This window comes from Columba livia, chromosome 2, assembly GCF_036013475.1.
Source record: "Columba livia isolate bColLiv1 breed racing homer chromosome 2, bColLiv1.pat.W.v2, whole genome shotgun sequence".
NCBI classification, from domain to species: Eukaryota; Metazoa; Chordata; class Aves; order Columbiformes; family Columbidae; genus Columba; species Columba livia.
In genome coordinates, this window is record NC_088603.1 from 4,513,313 (window position 1) to 4,526,643 (window position 13,331).

At 40.0% G+C, this 13,331-nt stretch overlaps 1 protein-coding gene across 12 annotated transcripts in view; it reads right to left on the minus strand.

Annotated features, from left to right (window-relative positions):
- ADCYAP1R1 (ADCYAP receptor type I) overlaps positions 1-13,107 on the minus strand; it is a 157,162-nt gene extending 144,055 nt beyond the window's left edge. For 2 of the 12 annotated variants that reach the window (XM_065050334.1, XM_065050337.1), the window contains exon 1: positions 12,381-13,038. The gene's annotated coding sequence lies outside the window, so the exon portion shown is untranslated. Of the gene's footprint in view, positions 1-11,382; positions 11,667-12,380 lie in introns of those variants that run through there. The other 10 variants (XM_065050333.1, XM_065050332.1, XM_065050329.1 and 7 more) reach the window with 9 other exon arrangements.
- Between the last annotated feature and the right edge of the window lie 224 nt (positions 13,108-13,331).

Below are 13,331 nucleotides of genomic sequence, written 5' to 3' on the forward strand. Positions count from 1 at the left end.
TGGACTTTAATGTTACAACCACATTGCTAAATACATCCGGTTTGGGACCCTTCCTTTGCCTTGAGGTCAAGTAATATGTCATCACTTTTACCTACTCTGATAAACTGCTTTACCACAAATCAAAATTACCTTATCCAAACTATGAGAAGTGTCTCTAAGCCTTGATTTTCCATTTTCTGTAATTGTGGTGTAGACCTTACTTTGTTAAATATCTTACTTATTAAATGTTGCATAGAGAGCAACTTACTTGGAAATCAGATTCTCCTGGGTTTCTACAGATTCTTCCTGTTTTTCTCCCATTACAGCAGTGTAAACGATAATCTGTTTTCTTCACCATTTCCAGTCTAATTGATATTCATGCCAGTGCTGAGTCAAGCAAATGTACCATTGCTCAACAGATCTTACTGAAAGCAGTTTCTTCCATATCAAGGAAGATTTATTTTATCTTGAAAAGACAACAGAAATTTCTGTCATTACATATCAGAAAAATAAGAAGCCACATAGCAAAACCTAACCAATTGATAAATGTTTGATGCTTCTCTGAGTACCTAAGAACTCTGAGGTTGTGAGTTTTCTACAGATCACTCCTTATTAACTACCAATTTAGGATGACAGTGATGCTTTCAAGAAATCCTTTGGGAGAAGAGGAGTAAGTATTCACTTTGAAAGTCTATAAATCTATGAAGGAAATGTTTTGATTTTTTTTACTTTAAATCTATTAACCATAGTATCCCATCCTTGACATGGAAGGACTTTGTTTTGTAAATCCATGTCAGGAGTTAAAAGAGTGTTTTGATAGCAACAGTATATGAAATGTCAGAGAAACTGTACTCAACTGTTAGCTTTTCTTCAAATTTTATACGTCTTTATGCAAATCAAAGTGGATTTCCAGCCAACAACTTGAGACATACATTTTGTGGATGTTTATAGACAACCAAGTCATCCCAGACTCCCTTAATGGACAGCTGGGGGAAAAAGGACATTTTGGGGAACAAGTCACTTCATTTATTTTAAATTACTGCTTCAGGAAAAAAAAAAAAAAAAACAAAAAAAAAAAACACAACTGTATTGACCCCTGTCTTCTTAAGCTTCTTAGATGTGTCTCAGATATAGATATATTATAGAAATCTACTTCAACTGTAAGCTCTCCAGATGTCTCACGTGCCGAGTGTTGTGCTTTTGCAATGAAGCTTCATGACTATTTGGGCAACACCTTGAAGATATCACCAAATGAACGAATTAGTTTCACTATATAGATGGATTCATTTAAATGATTTGTTTTAAAAGAATTCAAAGAACATTGGTAGGATATTTGCTGGGAGACATTAAGACATGGGGGTCATCTCCTGTTGATTCAATGGTATTGTAGTACGGCCAAGTTGCAACAAGCAGGAAGAATCTATTTCATAAACATTTTGACATCACTGACATTAAGAACAGCGGTTCCTTCTTTTAGCTGATTGCAAAATACTGTGTAGGAGCTCTTCCAAATCGTCTCACAGGAAACTAAGAAGCAAAAACTCAAAACAGGTGGAGAAATGTGTAAGTCACACTGTGCTTCACCTGCTTTGTATAGTTGCTTTTGGGTCACTAAAGACAACAGGCTATTGATACAGATGATAAAGAATAAGGTATGGGATCACATAGAAAATTTTGTAAAGACAGGTATGAAAATATAGAGCTGCCAGCCATGAATCTCATCTTAATGTTGTCTGAGGTCACGGTATTGGTAAGAAGAGCCTGAATTCCAATTAAATGAAGATGGCACATAGCAAAAAGGGTACTGAACAAACATAGCACAGCGGGGAGAGGAAAGCACTTGGAGGAGTGGGTATTTGTTTTCTCTTTTGCTCATTTGATTATTAAAGGGGCTGGCAAATTAGTGTGGTTCATTTTGCTGTTTTGGGGGGAGTTTATACCTTTTTAGAGACTAGCTCTTGGTTGAAGGCTAAAGTCAGCTTCAGATGATGTCACTACTATCAGTTCAGTTTAGAGCACATTAGATTTTTTCCTTTTCTTCTTGTTCCCTTACCTCAGTCATTTTTCTTAGCCTTCTTATGTTAGAGGAGAAGAAAATGACACAAAGGTTAATATAATGTTTAGAAGTGCTGAAAGGCAAGGCAGGAGGATGACGGGACAACTTTCTGATCCAAATTTCTCCACCAGCCAAGGAAGCCAGGTCTTGAGATGCATTTTGAGGAAAGATGGAGATTATTATATGTTGTGGGCATTTGCAGAGATGTGAAACAGCAAGATAGGTTCAGTCATCTTTAAAGTCTATTTTCTTTGTCATTCCTGATACAAATGCACATTGTTTTCTGTAGCACAGGCTACGATCTCTTGTCTGATCTTTTACTTCTTGCAGGCTAAATGTAAATACTGAGACACTAGAGCTGGCCATTTTTCAAAGTCACGCAGAAGTAATAGCACACTCGTGTGATGCACTTTGGAAATGGCAAAGACACAGCAGAAAGTGTACAAAATTTTGCAGGTTGGAACCAGCCCATGAATCACAAGCTCTAATATTTTGTGTTAAAGTTCTTAAAGTTCTCAAAACTGATTTATAAAATGCAAGTTTGAACATGGTGCTAAAGAGAGAGATACGGATTAGTTTGGAAATGCTGTCAGACATATCTGTGTGTTTTGTTCAAACTGATTCGTTTAGATTAAGTTGATAGATCTCATTTAAATTTTCTGGATCATCTTGTCTGGCTTACCTGGCTCTTCTACAACATTCCCTGCCCAGTATAATCTGAGATTTAATGGAGGTGAAAAAGATGTCCAATTCATATGAATTATTTTAGAAAACTACTTTGGGGTGAAAGGATATCAAACTCCACAGCCTATAAAGACAACATATAGTAAACAGCCATTAAGTCCCATTCAGAAATCTGCAAACACAAAAATGTTGTATGTTTAGGGGAAGTACATTTAAGAGAAGTGAAAGGGAATAAAATGTAACATTACATACGATTGTCTGAAAATTCAAACAACCTCTGATTTAAATGAAAGCATTTTGAAATTTTAACATTTTTATATAGGACATGCAGTATGAAATTGTCTGTTCATTAAGCAGAATATCAGGTAAGAGTTTCTCCAGTCATCGAACAAACGGATGGAAAGTTAATTTTCATGTGAGCTTCCTTTTCACCTTTTAAGAAAATAGTCATGTGTTACAAATTATCTGATCTAAGCTGTGTGGTTGAGCTACCACATTGTTGCTTTCTTACGCATATTTTTAATGACATTTTACACGCTAAACTTTCTGTGGCTGTGAATAGATTTGACAATGGATCCATTCATTGTACCGCATAATGCAGTAGTGATGTACATGAAAATGCTACAAAATATACATAATCTACTTATTGAGGTTTGTTTCAGAAGCACTTTGAGAATAATAGAGTAAATAAATTATGCCCTTGTTATTCTAATGCAGCAGAGACAGTGGGAAGGAAAACAAGAGGTCAATTTAATGGGCTACACAATGGGACATAATAGTGTCAAAAGGGAGACCCTTAGTTTGGAGAACCTTTTATTGTTTCTGCTAGGAAGATATGAGGCTTGTTTTGCCAGATCAGGAAGCTACAGATAAAATGGTCCTTGAAAAGCTGAGAAATACTTTTTTCAGGGAGATACATCAGCATTTTTCCAAACTGATGCACACAAAGTTCTGCAAAAGAACTTAAAGAAGCTTGGCCTATTGGAATAGTACTAAAGCGTGGTGCTTTAAAGAGTTTTGCTTTAAATAGGTCATGTTTTACTTTGATCACCTTGGACCCAGCTCCATGTTTTCTGGAGCTAGAGAACATGCCAGGAAAAATAAAAGAAATTAAATAAAATAAAAAAAAAAAGACAACACAAACCTTCACCAAAGTAGGTGTGTAGCTGTCATTCATTGCAAAGAGGAGAGCTAAGAGAAACTGAGACAACCAGATGATAGCAAAGACAACAGCACTAAGGAGACTGGGAACTTGGATGGAAAGGTGTTTGTGCATCAAAAATGTGAAAACTTCAGGGAACTTATTTCATGGAAGCTGAAAAAAGAAGTCACAATGAAAAATTCCAGGCTGAAGCTGCTGAATCCCAAATAGTCAAAGAATCTGGAACTAACAGAGGAAAGAAAGCTGGGAAAAAAAGGACCTGTGTCTTGGACACCCAGAAGTGTCAGCGTAAAGTGATAATATTCAGTCAGACTGTCCTAAGGAAAGCAAAACAAGATCATAGGTATGACCCCAGCACATCTGCCATGGATTGACCTTTTCCTCTGCTTGAAATTAAGGCAGTGATGATGCGTGGATAAAGGAACAGTGGCTAAGGGAACAACACAGAGCCAACATGGACTAGTGAGCTGTACAAGGCAACATACTGAAGGATAAACCAGAAGGTGGGAACGCTTCTGCTGTAAATGTTATAGGGAGAAAAACACCCTCTGGATTATTCAGTCACAGGATGACCAGTGGTAGCTGAATCTGGAGAAAGGTGAATTCAATCTCAAGGTTGTCTCATGGAAAACAATTCCAGGAATGATCTGGAGATAAGTAGATACACCTACAATGTAGTAATTCATTTGTGCTCCAGTATTTTAACTGTGATATTCCAAGACAACAATGCCAATGGATATTTTCAAGCCCTGCGTGAGCGTATATGAAAAAATAACTGAACTCTTTGTGTGATAAGACACTGAGGCCAATGTTTGATCAGTCTCATTCTAAACCACCAGGAGGGATCAGAAATGCAGGACAGGGTTCAGACTGCAGATTAAACCATCTCAGTGGTATTTATTGAAGACTTTTCAGGCTAAAGAGTTACAGAGCTCACTCTATAGTAGATACCCATATTTATCTACATTTACTGGGCATTTGCCTGGGGCCACAATCAGTAGCCCAAACACTGGTGTTTGGTGTCACCAATACCCCAGGATATCTTACCAGCCCTCATACAGAGTGTCGAGGATGTGGTGGACATAAGCATTGCACCTACAGATCCCTAGTGAATGTTAGATACTCTGTTAGATCTCAAATGGCATTTAACGACCACATTTAGGTGACCAAACTGTGTCCTAAACCTCCTTTGACTATATCAGGAGCTTATATACTTCAATACAGGTAGGCACCTCAAAATACACACCTATCTTTAGGTGTCTTAATCTGTGAGCTGAATCCCATTTCTAGTAAGCACAATGGAAACTATTTTATCAAAAGACACCTACAAGTCTTCTATACAGAGGAAAGGGAATGAGTTGAATAACAGAGGTGAAAATCTGTCAGTTGCACACTTGGTGGGGGAACCAAAAATACTGTGACATTTGTTTATTCTAAATAACATGCAGAATTTGTTAGTCTCTGAAGGCTCTTTTCTATGACCATCATTACTACATTCAGCCGTAGTACAAATAACAAGTCCGAAAAAAAAAAAAAAAAAAAGAATATAGAGCAGTGTCCAGAGACTTGGATGTTGCAGAGAAGCAACTTCAACATGGCTAATAACGGCTTTTCATGCTGCTCTCTCCTCTGCAGTCATCAAGCACTATTATCTAATGAAGTTTGTTCCAGCTGTTCGCCCACTGTACATAATCATCTCAGCTAACTAACCCATTTACTAACACAAAAACACCATCCAAGCTGTCAAACTCCAGGCAACTCAAATGAATGAGCATGGATTGTAGAATCCAAGGCTCCAGTGACAGCTGTGACATATTCGCAGCCTTAGTCATGAGGAGCTTGAGCATCTGTGGTATTTCTGATGCTCTCTCATCTCTGCATCTTAAGTTCGAGCACAAAACTCCTGGAAGGAATCCAAAGATCCAGCTCTCTAAAGCACAGGAAATGAGTAACTTTACTAACTTTAACTTGGGCCTTTATAAAATATACTTGTGCTGCCTTCTTTATATAATTGGTTTCTAGGCCAAATCAAAGAGAGAAAGTTCTTTTGTTTGTCCAACGTCTTAGGAATGTACTAAGCCCAAGTTTATATTTTACTTTTGGTACTACTTACAGCAATTTAATAATTTAGATATGTATATAAATACCATTATTACAAAAATAGTTTTTTAAAAAGAAATATTTTTTACTTATCACATGGAATATGCCATTTTATATCTTTGCTAGAAATTAAAAAAAATATTTAAAAAAACCCCACTTTTATAAACTTACTTCAAAAAAAGTGACAGTAAGAGCAGAAACAGAAATGTTATGATTTAATAAAGCCTTACCATTCCAGGAAAAGGAATTAATAATTGAGAACATATTAGCTATTTTAAACTCCCTTTCTAAATACATACCATTTGGTTCTGCTGTGAAGAAGTGTATCTCTTACTACTACAAATTTAATTTCAGCCTACATATCAATGTGTTCTGAGAGGTTTGTGGTATTTTTTCTTTCATAGTTTGGATTTCAGTAAATATTTTTAAAGGCCACAGTTAAGGAGGAAGGTGTTATTTAAATCCATGCATCAACTGACTGTGGGATTTTGTTAGCTTAGGACAGAGGGTGGATGCATTATACTAAGAAAGCATTGAGGTATTGATTTGTAGTGAAAACCTGGCTTTTAGGTCAACTAATTCTAAGCATGTCAAGTGCTCCAAGCTGGCCCAAATGTATTTAGGAAGGTGCCAACCCTAAGCTAATGAGGCCTGGTCAGCATTCATCTCCATCTTCTAGCAGCGTACAGTGTAGCTTTTCAAAGTTGGGTATATCAGATGAAGCCTGGAGCGCTGCAGAGCTTCTGGCTGGCTCAGAGAACAGGCAGAGCAAGCTTGAATCTGCCTACAGAAAATCATGCAGCCATCCTACATGTGTCTCTGTGTTGATGTGTCCCCACCTGTTCACAAAATTACATACAAGCTTCAGTTGACAAATCCCTCTTAGTAACTGGACGTACACTGAAGACAGAAAGTGTCGATAAGCCATCGAAACCTCTGAGATCTAAAATAATTGAATAATTAAGAAAAAAAATATATATAAACTAACAAATAGGGTGTCACCTGAGACACGTGGCATGATTACATGAATTCTCCCTGCAAGGGACAGGCTGAGACTGCCACTGGGTGGATAAAGGGAAGATGAGACAGGTTGAGAGAGTTGAGGTGTTCAGCCTGGAGAAGAGAAGGCTCTGTGGAGACCCTATTGTGGCCTGTCAGTGCTTAAAATAAGCCTATGAAAAGGATGGGGACAGACTATTTAGAAGGATGGTTATGGCAGGAAAAGGAGTAATGGTTTTAAACTAGAAGAGGAAAGATTCAGGTTAGACATGAGGAAGAAATGTTTTACAATGAAGGTGGTAAAATACTGGAACAGGCTGTCCAAAGAGGTGGTGAATGCCCCATCCACGAAGACAGGCAACCTGATCTGGGTGAAGACGTCCCTGCTCATGGCAGGGGTGGCACTAGGTGACCTTCGAAGGTCCTTTCCAACCCAAACTATTCCATGATTCTATGAGAAGATGTAGGTGAGGAAGATGTGGGGGGCACCACAGCATGTTTTGGCTTTTCAGAAAATTTAAAGTCTAGCTTGATTTGCTATTGCTAAGAGCTAGCAAGAAATTACCAGTCTTCCCCTGAGCAAAGATGGGAGCAAGAAAGGAATTACGCTTCATAGGGGTATCTCTGAGATACCATGGAAGGATTCATCTCACTGATTTTGGATGTGCATCTCTGAGTCAGCTGCTACAAGAACCTCCATAAGGTGATTCATCTGACCCACTTCAGGATGAAAGGAACCACGCTCCCCACGTATAATTTAGTGAATGGGAGTGATTAGTCGGGATGTGACCATGTAGTTTTCAGACGTTTAAGTGAGAGTAGATGAACATCAGTCAGGCTGCCAAACACTTCTACTGAGTGAGAAAGCCTTCCTCCAACATGAAATGAATGATAGTTTTGTCAGGGGATCCTTTGGAGCCAAGTTTTCCCCTTCAGAATGAGGAAATTTTTACTTCCTTCACTCCTCAGAGATAGACCTAATGATACATCTACTCCCTGCAAAAGAACTTGATTCTGTCACATTTCCCTTCAATAAGACATTTTTTCCTTAAGAATCCCCACCCAATCAGATAGAACAATACACTGTCCCTTGCAGGAAAATAAAGTAGCAAAACTTGACTCATTCTGAGGAATTAAAGAATAAAAATAAAAAATCTAGGCTATTAACCCACCCTGCAGATTAAAAGGGCTTTTCCTGCCCTAACCCTCAGCTCCATTTAGCAAGCCCAACAAATCATAGATAACAGACTATAATTACCCTTCCATTTGCAGCTCCTGAGCAATAGTGACCCAATCATTTCTAATGGAGTACAAAAGCCACTGTGATGGAGGCTTTTTGTGAAATGCCTCAACACTGGACAGATAAACCTGCAAATATATGTGGTAGAAGCTTAATATTGTATGTTCAGTAAGGAGCTCTTAGACTTTCATATTCCAAACAAGCTTAAAAAGAAATTAATATTATTTCTATTGCCATAACTTGTTAAGAAAAAGACTAATTAAACCATATAAATACGTATCCACTTTTCTGTCAGTGTTAGAGTGAATTATGAGTTACAGTAACAAAAATTAGAATTATTGCTTTAATTTGTTGGGGGAGGGTGTTAAGCAGTGATATTAAGCAGAAGTTTTAATACCTTTATTTTTTTTAATAAGGAATCTGTCAAATAAATAGATCAGAGCAGTTGCAGAACATAGTCCTACCTTGAGCCATCTAAGAGTAAAATGTGACACCTGAATGAGCAGGAACGAGACTGTCAAGGTGTCTGAAGGGCAGATAAAGTCTAATGTCAAATGTAAACCAGCTCATTTCATGAGATTTTTATCTCAGAAGAATTTGGATTCAACATTATCATAAATCAGAATCGCAGGCAGGAGTCCCTGCAACCGCAGCTGGATATTTCTGCAGGAATTTTTCCAAGGGTATATTCCTCAGCACAACAGCCATGTTACCTCAAAATGCTCTGTGTGACAATGCCTTTACTTTTTGTTTGGGAGACTGAGTGATTTAATGCCTCTTAAGAAGTTCTACCCTGAAGTTATTAGTCTGGCTACTCTACAGATGAACCCATCAGCTTTCATGTGGATACAATCAATGAATTGCAGTGAATTACATAAGACTTGAGCAACCTGATTTTACAAAAGTTCTTTATCTTGTGGAGACAAAAGTTCAAACCTAAGAGGACAGATCAAGAAATCGAGAGAGCAAAAGGTGGCCAGAGAATAAAATGCAAGCAAAGCAATGAGGTGAGGACTGGACACTATCATGAAGCATTCTGCAAAAATTCTGCCTTTCTTCCCTTATATTTGTGCCCACTCAATTACAATCCAAACAGCGTTTCAACAGCCACCACAGAGACCTGAATTCTAGTGCTTGCTAGCATAGTGGAAAACTACCAAATACTTTTCTGTATGCAAAGCGTTTCTTAAGAACACTACAAGTTTAGCACAGAGGGAACTGGAAAAGTATTTCATCAAGGAATGCTGTATATATAAAGTAGCAAGGGGACTCAGAGTGGTGTTACAGCTATCCCTGATGATATACTATCAGCAAAGATTACTTTAAAGTAGCAGATAGGAAAAAAGAGGGAGTTCCACACTAGTGCGTTTACATCTCTTTCAGTAGAGTTGTTCTACTTTTGCACCAATGTGGAAGATTCATTCCAAAATCCTGTCGACTGCAGTGCCTAACAAATCTTACCCTGCTGTCTTCACAGGTGGTATGGGATGGCTGGATGTGAAAGGAGGACAGGGAATGGAAACAAAGGAACATGAGCCAAAGCAAAAATACACTTTGCTGACTTAAAGATTGAGCCTGTGGTCTATGGGCCAAGTAGCGGAGGGAAGTAAAATTCAGTATCTCCACTGGCTTCTATGTTCTGATATCAGTTTACCTCTCCTGAGAACTGTGGCAAATAAATAACTCCTTTCTTAAGTCAGGATTGACTGTAAGACCTGATATTTCTGCAGGTCTTTCTGTCAAATATGAGTTGCAGCATGATCCTGTCCTGAGTTTACTTTTTCTCAATGCTTCTTAACTCAAATATTCTGCTTTCATTAAAAGATAATCCGAGCTAATTTAGGAATTAGACTGTTTGTACTAAGTGTGCTCAGAAGGAAGGAAAGGAAAACAAAATCTGCTACACCGAAATGAATCAGCTTGGGGACATGGGTCTTAACTTATCAAAGGCGTAGGCACATATGGAACTCAGCCCCAGAAAAAATCTCTCCATGCTGGCTCAGTCAGCCAAATGAAGAGAGATGTGATGAGCAAAGGTCTGAACGTGATCAACAGTGCAACCCACAACCTCAGAAATCTGTTTCTCTCTCCCTGGTAACATACCACAACAAAGCTTCTGCCTTTGTGTTTATGAGCTTCACATATATACCGACAATAGCAGATCTAGAGAGCTCCATGTGGCTGTGGCACCACCACACAAACAGCAGACATCTTAAATCTACAGGGAAGAAGAAGCCCTCGTTTTCTTGTAGGGACCCCAACAAATGATGAAACACCATAGCGAAGGAGCAATCACAAAGCTCATTCCCTATTTAAAGGTAAATATAAAGCCACCCATGACCTTGGAGTCTGTTCAGTGCCAATGGTTATCCCCCCAGTCACTGCACACATGCCTTCGGTAGAAGAAAACAAAATAAAAGAAGCCTTCCGTTTCGTGATGTCCGGGGTAAATTGCCAGTACAATAACAGATCAATTGTAGCTGTCCTGAATGAGCAGCAACCATTGCCCTCGGCACATAGAAACAGGAGAAAAAAAGGTAGAAGACCATAACCCAGAACTGCAACCAAGACTCAAGCAGAGATATCAACTTTAATCTAAACTCCCATTATGGCACTGAATAATATTCCTTAATTATTCATCAAAATGGAGCAGTGTTGTCTTACCCATCCTATAGGACAACTTCTTTCAAGACAGCTCCAGTGTGTTTTGCATTAGCCCAATACAGACGCTTGTATAACACATTTTTTCTCTGTAGCTATACCAACACTACTTTAAGGAGTTTGCCTTCGTGCTATCATTGATGGTAACCTTAAGTAATCATCCATTCCCATTTATTAGAATGTGTTATGTACAGGAACGTTTCCCCGCTGTACCTGACCAGCGTTGCATACGCTGAATAGAGAAGTGAGACGGCTGTGTGCCCAAATAACATCAAATGAAAATTCATTTGTTGTTTGTTGAATCCAACAGAATTCAAACAAACTAACAAACAAACAAATGCTACGTCAGTTACGTTGCATATTGCCATATCAGTCCAACACTCGCACTATAATTAAGATACAAAAGACGGATGGTAATCTGTAATACCCTAGGAAAGAATCAGGTCACTTTGCTGCCTTATTCACTTTGATTAATATTTTTTTTATCATTATTATCATTACCTCCAGTGCTACCTCAATATATTCTTCAAGCTAAAGGCCAGATTCTGTTTACCAGCAGATCAGATGCAGAGGAAAGCCACTGACTTCCAGGGAGTTCTTCCAGACCTGCTTCTGTGTAAGTAGGGTGATCGTCTAGTCATAAACACCAGTAGTCACCAAACAAATCTCTCTTTTTTTTTCCCCATGCATTTTCCAGTCCTGAACAGCATGCTGCATTATCTTGCTCTCCCTGGCTGTAAACTCTTCAGATTCCAATACATAACCGAACTGTTCACATGCTAAATTCACAGCAAAGCGTTAAAGCATCTGTCCTGTATGCTGTCCCTCTGACTTAAGATGTGCTTTGCATAAAGATGGTATTATTAGAACCAGCTGTTCAAATACTGATAAGGAGAAGTGCACAGAAGCATGCGAGCAGAGGTCAAAGGCACATTAACAGCAATTTTTACTACTACCCCACAGTAAAAATAGAGGAGTCCTGGTGCACTGCTTGAAGGGTGAATCAGAGTTTCTGCGGCAGGTGAAGATGCAGAGCTGCAAAGGGAGCCTGGAGCTCGAAAATGCTAAACAGCAGCAGCGGGTCTGTTAGCAATCAGGTTTTATTTACCAGCCATATTATGTTAAAAAACAGACGTAATTCCCATACCGAGCACGTTAACCTGTCACCACTTGCAAAGGGAGATTTATTTGTTTGAAAAGAATCAAACCCATTTCGCGGACCCATCCTCAGAGCCTGCAGTTCTGAGGATGAAGGCAAAAAGCCTGCATGCAATTTCTCCCAAAAGAAGTATTCCCAGGACCTGAGGAAGATGAGGGAAGAGCCGGTAAATCAATGTCACTCTAAGACAAGCCGGAGGTTTTTTTTCCCCCCGCCGGCTGCAATAACGGCGCTTTGGCATCTCCGGGATGCGGCCGAACGGGGCAGAGCCCGGCGGGGGAACCGGAGCGGAGCCACCCCGGGGTGAAGGCTTGGGGAGAGACCGGAGAAATGGACTTACCATTGCAGCAAGGATCCGTCCGGGTGCTGGAGATGCTGCATCCCCGTCGTGCCGGGGCGGGGCGGGTATCGGTGGGGTCGGAGCCAGCGGAGGGGGGGACAGTGACCGGTTCCCCGGCAGAACCTGCCCAGCCCCGGCTGCCCGCGGTGGGAGGGAGCGGCCGGAGCCCGGTTCCCCCCGCCTCGCTCGTACCGGGCGGAGGAGGGGTCGGTGCCTCCGAAGGGAATCCAAATTCCTCCTCCCTCGCCTGCCGGTCATGTCCAGGCTGCCTTTGCTCAGGGGATGGGCCAGGTTCTGGCCGTGAAGGAATTTGCCATCGCTAAATACAAAATAAAAAATAATAAATAAATAAAAATAAAAAAGCAAGACCAAAACCTCCCAGAATAAAAAGGGAGGCAGGGGATTTACAAACTTTTTTTTTTTTTTCCCTGCTTTTTATTATTATTATTATTATTCCTAGCGGGGGATTACTCGTGCTTGGGAAGTAAGGGTTGGTGTGGGGGAAGGAGAAGAGTATTCAGGCTGGATCAGATGCTCTGTCTGCGAGTCAAGGCTCTGGTGTGCTCTCCCCTGTATTTCTGTGCGTGTGATTCTCATACCCAGACAATGCTCTGCAAAGCGAGCTGGTCCTGCGGAGAAATGCAAACACCTCCTCCCCCAAAGTGCCTGAGGAAAGGAAAAGGGACATGGAACCAATAGCTTTTCCTTGGCTAGTCTCATTAATATGGAGGAGGAAAAGAAAACCAATGAGGACGAGCGGGAGGAGGGTTTTATTCAAATTAAGTTTCTTAAATCAGGCACTTTTTTTTTCCTCCCCTTTTGCTTTCCTCCTCCTACCTTTCCCAATTCCTCCTTCTCCCTGTCACCTAAGCGCCGTTTCTGCTGTCCCGGAGATTTTATTTCTTTTTTTAATTAGTGTGACAGGGTCAGCAAAACACGGTGATGGGAGGG